This window comes from Chlorocebus sabaeus, chromosome 11 (assembly GCF_047675955.1).
Source record: "Chlorocebus sabaeus isolate Y175 chromosome 11, mChlSab1.0.hap1, whole genome shotgun sequence".
Taxonomy (NCBI): domain Eukaryota; kingdom Metazoa; phylum Chordata; class Mammalia; order Primates; family Cercopithecidae; genus Chlorocebus; species Chlorocebus sabaeus.
Window position 1 is genome coordinate 64,461,116 of NC_132914.1, and position 9,326 is coordinate 64,470,441.

The window sequence follows — 9,326 nt, forward strand, 5'->3', positions numbered from 1 at the left end:
TCAGTGGTCTGTGGACATTAAATGTGAAAAAGAGACAATGGGAAGCAATTAGTGATTGTGATGTATTTAAGAATGAATTTTTAATTAGAAAGAATATTAATGTAAGCTACCAAAAGGAGGGATTAATATTTATTTTTCAACATTTAAAACACAGAAGGGAAAATTCTGATACCAAATGAAAGCTATTACTGTGTACATATACTATTAAGTGTCATAAATTGATATTAGTCCTAGGAACTAACAATGTACAAAAACCATGTCCTGCCAACTCTGTGGTTATATTTAGCTCCTCAGTATAAACCAAGGAATTATTTTTCCACTGTTTTCAATTCAATGTTTCTTACAAATAATTCTCTAAAAATACACATTTCAAAGTATCCTGACTTCTAAATATGCCACTGGACTCAAATGACCTTTCACTGAAATTTTAAGTCTCCTACTGATACTCATTTAGTCTAAAAAAACAAAGCTGTAGTGTTGGGAAATAGAGAAGGCATTGAACCTTCCTGAGAGTTTATCAGCTAAGACATTCATGGTATTTGTAAAATTTCTATCTTTCCAAGCCTAAAATAGGATACACCCTAGCAAAATTGCAAATCAAGTGAAGTCTGTCTTCACAGCTCCTCTTTCTAGTAATTAAAGTCTCGTATGCTGAAGAATTCTGCTTGTTGTACCAGCAAACTGAGCAGCGTTGGAGAATGAGATGGGATACTCTAGGGCTGAGGTTGTGTCTAAAAGAAGTGACAGAGTTCTGTACTTAAAGATACTTTGCATCTACATCCTTTTGAGAAGCTGACTATAGACTCAAGTGACTCTTGGGGAATAAGCTGACCATAGACTCAAGTAACTCTTGGGGAATAACTCTTGGGGAATAAAATCGATACTCTTGGGGTACTGATAATAAATTTCTGGAGAAGAAGCCAAACACAGTGGTTAGGAGTGTGGGCTCTAGAGAGAGATTGCCTCACTTAGAATCTTAGTGTTACAACTTGTTTGCTGTGGACCTTGGGGGAGCTCATTTAAACTCTCTGAGCCTTGTTTCTTCATTTGTAAACTTCAATGATAATAATACTTGTCTTTTAGGGTTGTTATCAGAATTCAGTGAGTTAGTATTTGCAAAGAGTAAGAGTGCCTGAAACAAAGTATGTTATGTAGGTCATTTAAAAATAAATAAGTAAGTAAATCAACCATCCAACTAGCCTAATTCTACTTCTGATAATGATAGATGAAGTTATTACTGAACATAGCTAAAGTAAGCCAGAGGACATTTTTGAAAAATTCTTCTTGGAAGCACTGAATGAAGATTTAATCAGATAATGATGAACTAGTAAGCTGATATCTAGGTAGTGGAAGAAATTCAGAACTATGAGCCTGGGATTTGATGCCAATTTTTCAGAGTCCGGAGCTCAGTAGATGTGGAGACTGTTACCACTCCTTCCTTATTTTGGGATTCCTCTTTGTGTAAGAATACAACCAAAATAAACAGGCCCTTGCATGGAAGAATGCCTGGTTTTAGGTCATCTAGGTGTTCTCCCAAATCCTGAGGCTTAAAAAAGATAAAGGGTATTATTGATAGTGAGTGACTTCAGACACCTGACAGAAAGAATAAAAACTGTCTGAAGGAAGATAGAATCATGCAAGTCTTCAACATTTTATTTTAGACACATTTTCAAATAGAATGACTAGTACATCATTAAAGACAATAAGCCACATAATGTCACAAGTCATATAAGTGAAAGAGACAGCAGAAAGAAAACCAAGAGGACTCCAAATGCTGGAATTGTCAGATAAAGACTGAAAAACCATGATCTCTACAGTGCTCATTTTGTGTTTATTTCAAATATAAAAGACCATGTTTGAAGATTTCAGCGGAAAACTAGAAACTATAAGAAGTTATATCAAAGATTTAAGAAAGAATTAAACAAAAATTATAGAATTTAAGCATGCAATAATAAAAATTAAGAACTTGAAAGAATTAGAAAGCAGATTAGATATAACAAAAAATAAAATTAGTGAACTAGAAAATAGAACAGAAAAATATCAAAATTAAGCACAGGGGAACAAAATCATGGAAAATAGAGGAAGTAATGACAAAACACATAAAGGAGAGAGATTGTTTAATGTATAATCATGAACTGCATAACAACAGTTGGTCAAGGATGGACCTCCTATACAATGGTGGTCTCATAAGGTTATAATGTGTATTTTCACTATACCTTTTCTATGTTTAGATATGCTTATATACACAAATATCATTGTGTTAAAATTGCCTACAGTATTCAGTAAAGTAACATGCTTTGCAGTTTTATAGCTTAGAAGCAATGAGCTATACCATAGAGCCTAAGTGGGTAGTAGGTTTACATAAACTAGGTTTGTGTAAGTACACTCTATAATATTTGTAGAGTGATGAAATAGCCTAATGGGGAATTTCTCAGAATGTGTTCTAGTTGTTAAGCCATGTATGACTACTTAGTTAAATTCCCAGAAGAAAAGAAAAAAAAAAAAAGAAAAGATAATTGGATAGAAGCAACTTTGAAGAGATAATGGCACAGAATTTTCAAAATTGGTGGTGAAAAACAGAGATTTATAGATTTAGCAAGTCTGAAGCACCATGAGCAGCATAATTTTTTTAGACCCACATTTAGAGATACAATAATGAAGGTACATATAGAGGCAAAGACAAAGAGAAAAATCTTACAGCAGCCAGAGAAGAAATACTGCCTTCAATGAAAACAATTATATGGGTTGTTTCTAACACTTTTCACAACTATAAGAAAGACCAGAAGACAATAAAATAATATTCTTTCAATGAATAGAAAGAACGAAACTTCTGAGTAAGAATTCCATACCCAACAATAACAACTCAAGAATGAAAGCAAAGTATAGGGTCAGAACTAGGGTGAGGCAAGCAACACACTCAGCATGCAAAGCTGAAGAAGGAAATCACTGTCAGAAGCCAGTCCTGCAAGTGCACAAGCCTGTGAGTGCGTGCCTTTTTATATTTTACACACTAGGCAACTTGCTTGCCTTACCCTACTGCTTTCACTGGCAAACTAAAGACATTTTCTTTTTTTTGTCTTAACTTTTATTTTAGGTTCGGGGGTACATGTGCAGATTTGTTATATGGGTAAACTCATGTCATGAGTGTTTGTTGTGCAGATTATTTTGTCACCCAGGTACTAAGCCTAGTACCCAACAGTTATTTTTTCTGCTCCTCTCCCTCCTTTCACCCTTTACCCTTAAGTAGACCCCAGTGTCTGTTTCCTTCTTTGTGTTCATAAGTTCTTATCATTTAGCTCTCACTTACACGTGAGAATACACAGTATTTGGTTTTCTGTTCCTGGAGTAGTTGCTAAGGATAATGGCCTCCAGCTCCAACTGTGTTCCCACAAAAGACATGATCTTGCTCTTTTTTATGGCTGCATAGTATTCCGTGGTGTATAAGTACCACAGTTTCTTTATCCTATGAAACTTTAGGTTCAACCTCACAGGGATAGTTTATAGAAGTAAGGTTCAAGTTAAAATTATCCAAATTTTTGAAATAGGACTAAGGTGATACCATATTCCTAGTGTCTTTAGCTGCCTACAGAAGCAAATTTATCTCCATTCTGGAGGATGATATTATTTTTCTAGATGCCACGTTATTTTTTACAGTTTTTTTGTATACAATGTTCTGCACACAAGCAAAAATAGCCAAACACACAAAGGGACAAGAAAATAGAAATAAAAACAAGACAAACAATAAAAATAGAAACATAACCACAGGGGAAGAAGTTAATAGCATTATCCAACATAAGCTTCAAAATAACTATCCTTAACATATTCAAGGAGATAAAAGACAAGACTGAGAATTTTGTTAGAGAAGTGAAAAATTATAACAGAAAGTAAAAAAAAATAACTAAAATTAAGGACTCATTAGATGGGTTTCACTGCAGACAAGATGAATCTGAGGAAAGAAGTAGTAAACTGGATGATCAAGCAGGAGCAAATGTTTAGAATGAAGCACAAATAAAGGCATGGATGGAAATTACAAAAGAGAAGGTAAGAAAAACAGGGAACATAGTAAGAATATCTAATATACATGTAATTGGATATTCTAATATACATGTAGAAGAAATAAAGACAGAAAATACAACAAGAGCAATATCTGGAGAGAAATTAGCTGTGAATGTTTCCAAATCTTACAAAAGACATCAAGCCAAATATTTACAAAATTTAATGACTCTGAAGTCAAATAAATTAAAATAAATTCGTATTTTGCCACATTGAAGTGAAACCCCATAGAACCAAAGAAGAAAAATGTTAAAATGGTCATAGGGCAAAAAAATATAGTCAACTCAAAAGCCTTACAGCTGGCTACTCAAGAGAAACAATGAAAACCAAAGGACTATGAAATAGTATCATCAAAGAGATTAAAAAAAAAAAAAGACTAACAATCTAAAATTCTCTACCAGAAGAAAATACCTTTCAGCAATGTAGGTAAAATCAAATCACATTAAGACAAATGAAGGATGAGTCATCTGTCACCAACAGATCCACACTCATAGAAATGCAAAGAATGTTCTTCAGGCCAGAGTAAAATAACCACGGATGCTCTAAAGTGTAGGAAGAAATAAGAACAATGTAAAGGAAAATGTCTAGGTATATCTAAATGAACACTGAGAGTATAAAATAGTAATAATGACCTTTTTTTTTTTTTTTTTTTTTTTTTTTTTTTTTTTTTTTTTGAGATGAAGTCTCACTCTGTCCCCCAGGCTGGAGTGCAGTGGCATGATCCTGGCTCACTGCAACCTCTGCCTCCTGAGTTCAAGTGATTCTCCTGCCTTAGCCTCCCAAGTAGCTGGGATTACAGGCGAGTGCCACCACACCTGGCTAATTTTTGTATTTTTTGTAGAGATGGGATTTCACCATATTGGCCAGGCTGGTCTCAAACTCCTGACCTCAAGTGATCCACCCACCTCGGCCTACCAAAGTGCTGGGATTATAGAAGTGAGCCACTGTGCGATGATTAAAAATTATATAGAATTAAAATACATAATAATCAACATGAAAGTTTGGAGGAAAATAAATGGAATTAAATTTTTCTAAAGACTTTATATTTTCCAGGAAAAGGAAAAAAGTATCAAGTTTTATAAGTCAAGGAAGCATGTTATAATAATTAGGGTCACCATTAAGAGGAACAAAAATATGTATAACTACCAAACTAATAAAGTTGCTGAAATGGCATATCAAAAAATTTGATGTAACAAGATAGGCAAATAGAAAACAAATAGAAGATTAAATCCTGTATCCAATTAGAAGAAAGGAACCACACCATATTTCGAACAGGGTAGGTTTACTATAAAGAATATTTAACTATTGAATAGGGAATACCTAATGAAGGGTAAAGGGAACTGTAAAGAAAGTCGGAAGAGTAGATGAAGGGAATATCCTTTACCTCTAGGACTAGAGGCCGGTCATTCAAAATACAAAAATATCTGGACACTCTCCCTTTTCCCTAGTGCTTAAATCCAGTCTCATTGGAAAGGTTGTGGGCATGGATGGCAGACCAGTTTGGTAAGGTGCCCCAGTGATAGGTCTTACTGGGAAGTGTCCCCTTAAGTCCTAGAGAAAGCTATTCACAGAGAGGTGTTAAATGTTTTTGACCTCTTCATCCTCCTTTGACTTTCCAGTGGCCTTTACTGACAAAGCATAGCACTCTGTCTGCCAGTTGTCAGAGAAAAAATGTTCTAATGTCACAAGCATGGCAGTGAAGGGTGGCTTTAGGGCAGAGAGGCTGCTATGCTTTGGATACTTGTCCCCCCAAATCTCATGTTAAAATTTGATCACCAGTGTAGTAGTGTTGAGAGACAGGGCCTATGGGTGGTGTTTGGGCCATGGGAGCAGATCCCTCATAAATAGATTAGTGACTTCCCTGGGAGTGGGGGATGAGTTCTCACTCCATTAGTTGCTATAAGAGCTGCTTATTAAGAAGAGCCTGGAACCTCCCATACTCCTCTTGCTTTCTCTCCTGCTGTGTGATCTCTGCACATACAGGCTCCCTTTTGCCTTCCACCATGAGTAGAAATAGCCTGAGGCCCTCACCAGATGCCCAATATTGAACCTTCCAGCCAGCAGAATCATATGCAAAATAAACCTCTTTTCTTTATAAGCTACCTAGCCTTAGGTATTCCTCTATAGCAACACTAAATGCAATAAAACTGAGGTGATATAACTGGTGTAAACTAATGAATCAGTAATTATATTAAGTATAAACAAAGTGATGCCCTTAAAAGATGAAGATTTTCATGAAATCACAACTAGATGCTACTTACAAAAAAGTACATCTAAGAAATAAAGACATAGAAGATAAAAAAACAAATGTATATAAAATGATAAAGTGAACAAGAATCTCATAAATGGTAGCCTCACCTCACTAATATCAAACAAAGTAGATACTCAGACATAGTATTACTAGAAATAAAAATAGGCATTTCATTTTGATAAGTTCAATTCCCAAAGAATGTATAACAAATAAAAAAATTGTGTGTATCTAGTAACTTAGCTTGAAAATATATGGATGCAAAAATTGATAAAGTTACAAAGTAAAATGGACAAATCCATAATTATATGGTAACATACATTTTCCAGTAACTTATTAAATTAGCAGCTAAAAATCAGTAAGGATATAGAAGATTTGTGGGTTTGTTGCAACGATAGACACATAGGTCTCTGGAACCATAAAGAGAACTCACACACCTACATGTATATGAACACTTGATTTATCACAGACACAGCATTGGAGTTTAATGAGGGAAAAGATGTTTTTTTCAGTAAATGTTGTTGGAACAAAGAAAAACATTAATGTAAAGAAAAACACTAATGTAAAGAAAAACACTAATGTAAAGAAAATTAATAATACAGTGTACTAATATTAAAATTGTGAACTTATGTACATCAAAATACATTAATAGGTGACTAAAAGACAAGATACGGAGGGTAGAAGTTATTTGAATAACATTTATATTACATATACTGACAGAGATATTAGATCCAGAGCATTATAAAAAAGACAGACAACTAAATAATAAGAGGTCCAAAATCTTAAACACATAAGAAGAAAATCTTCCTTCACATAGGAGGAAAAGCAAATAGCTGATAAAAGTGCTCAACCTTATTAGTAATTGGGGAATATGTGATTTACACTAACGTGAGTTACTAAATACCCACTTGAGTAGCTAAAATTAATAGTCCGACAATAGCTGAAAGTGGTGCAAAAGCAACTGTTATTCATTGCTAATTAGAGTGTAAACTGGCACAACCACTTTGGAAAATAGGCATGATCTAGAAGGAATGAAGATACATAAGTCGTATGACCCAGTTGAACACCCAGTCATTTTCTTTCCCTAAGTATCTACTCTATAGAAATGTAGACTTAATTGTATCAAAAGATACACATAAGAATTTCCAAAGCAGCATTCTGTGTAGTAGCCAAATGTCTGTCAATAATAGGGTGGATTTAAAAGAGAAACTCTGACATGTTTATTTAACTGAATATTACACAGCAATGGAAAGTAATTAACTACAACTCATATTTACAACGTAGATAGTTGAAAAAAAATAGAATGATGAGTAGAAGAAACAAGCTAGAATAGATTAACATAAAGTTCAAAACCAGGCTAAATGAAACAAGAATGCTTCAGATGCATACTTTTGTAGTATGTATGTGTGTGTGTGTATATATATATATATATATATGAACAGCAACAAAGTGAAAACTGTGCAGGTTAAGAATGTGGGAATGCCTTAAGGAGGAAAAGGTTGTGATTCAGTGGAGAATCTGGGGATTTCTGGGGTGATGGCAATATTCCATTTCTATATCTGGGTAAGAGTTACATGAATGCTTTTTAATAATTCACTTAGCTGAACATATACGTTTTTGCACTTTTCAAAAGGTATGTAATATTTCATAACAGCTTCAAATCCAAAAATTAAACAATTCTAACATAGCAAAGTAATTCTAACGAAGGTGACACATTGTGCTGGATACTTCCTGTTTGTTCTCTCTTTTAATGTTGATAAAAATACTGCAGTTCTCATAATCATATATTACAGCATTATCATCTCCATTTTAGGGGTATGAACTATTTTTTAGTCATTGTTATCTTCCAAAACCTGGCACCATGCCTGGTATTCAATAGGAACCATATATGTTTGATAGTAAACAGGGGATCAGAGATGTCAAATGGTTTTCTTCACAAGGCAACATGTTATACAAGGAGTGGCACCTGCAAACTTAGGTTTTCTTAGTCCAAGCTCCATCAGGCATGCCACATCTGCCTTTCCATGTTTCTGCTGTGGCAAACAGGAACTTCCCCTGATTCTGATCGTCAACTGCACACACAGCTAAATAGAAAACTTATTTCCAACCATGGACTGCAAATAGCTTGCAAGACTAAAAGACAACTTGAAGGCTAAAAAACAAAAAAGCCTTGACTACAGAGCCTGCCCATGATAGGGCAAACTGGGAATCGTGCGCCTTTTACTGCTGTGTTAAGCTGACATCAGATAGGGAACTAGCACCCCTTCCTTCAGGCAGCGAGCACTGTCCTTTTGCCTTCACTACGGTATTCGCAGGTGTTATTCTGGAAGCAACAGAAATAATATTAAAATTGTATTTTTCAAGTATTTGAAGTTCCCCCCTTTTTTCCCATTGCTTACAGTATGTTTAGCTAGTTCATCAGAAGATAGTAAAGAAATATTGATGTAATTATTTCAATACAATTAAACAGTCTTTAGGCCTAGTTCCCTGAACATGTTTACCATTGTGATAGTAATAAAAATGTGTTTCTTACTGGTTCCTAACATACAGAAATTATACAAAAGTCTAGCAGAACAGAAAGGTTTTACCCTGTGCACTGACCGTGACACTCAGCAGATTCTCAGGTAGGGGTGCAAGCTCTAGGGACTCTCATGAGAAGGGGTTCTGTTTTTCAAACTACAGGTCATAATCTGTTAGTAGGTCCCAACCATTTAGAAAAAAATAAAACAGATTAGAAAAACCTGGAGTGCATTGCCCCTAGTAAAAGTGAATACTGTTTCATGAAATATTTGTTTCACATTACATATTTATGTGTGCATGCATACATATGTGTGTGTGTATATATATATATAAAAATTTGCATGTACCAAGTTTTGTTATAAAATGTTTTTCTTAATGTGGGACCTGGTAAAAATGAGTCTGCAAATACCTGATTTGGTGCTGTTTTCTTCCATATTCTATAAGATTTATGTGAAAGGCCTACACAAGTGTTCACTTTTGTGATAATTAAGATTGAACAAAGAGA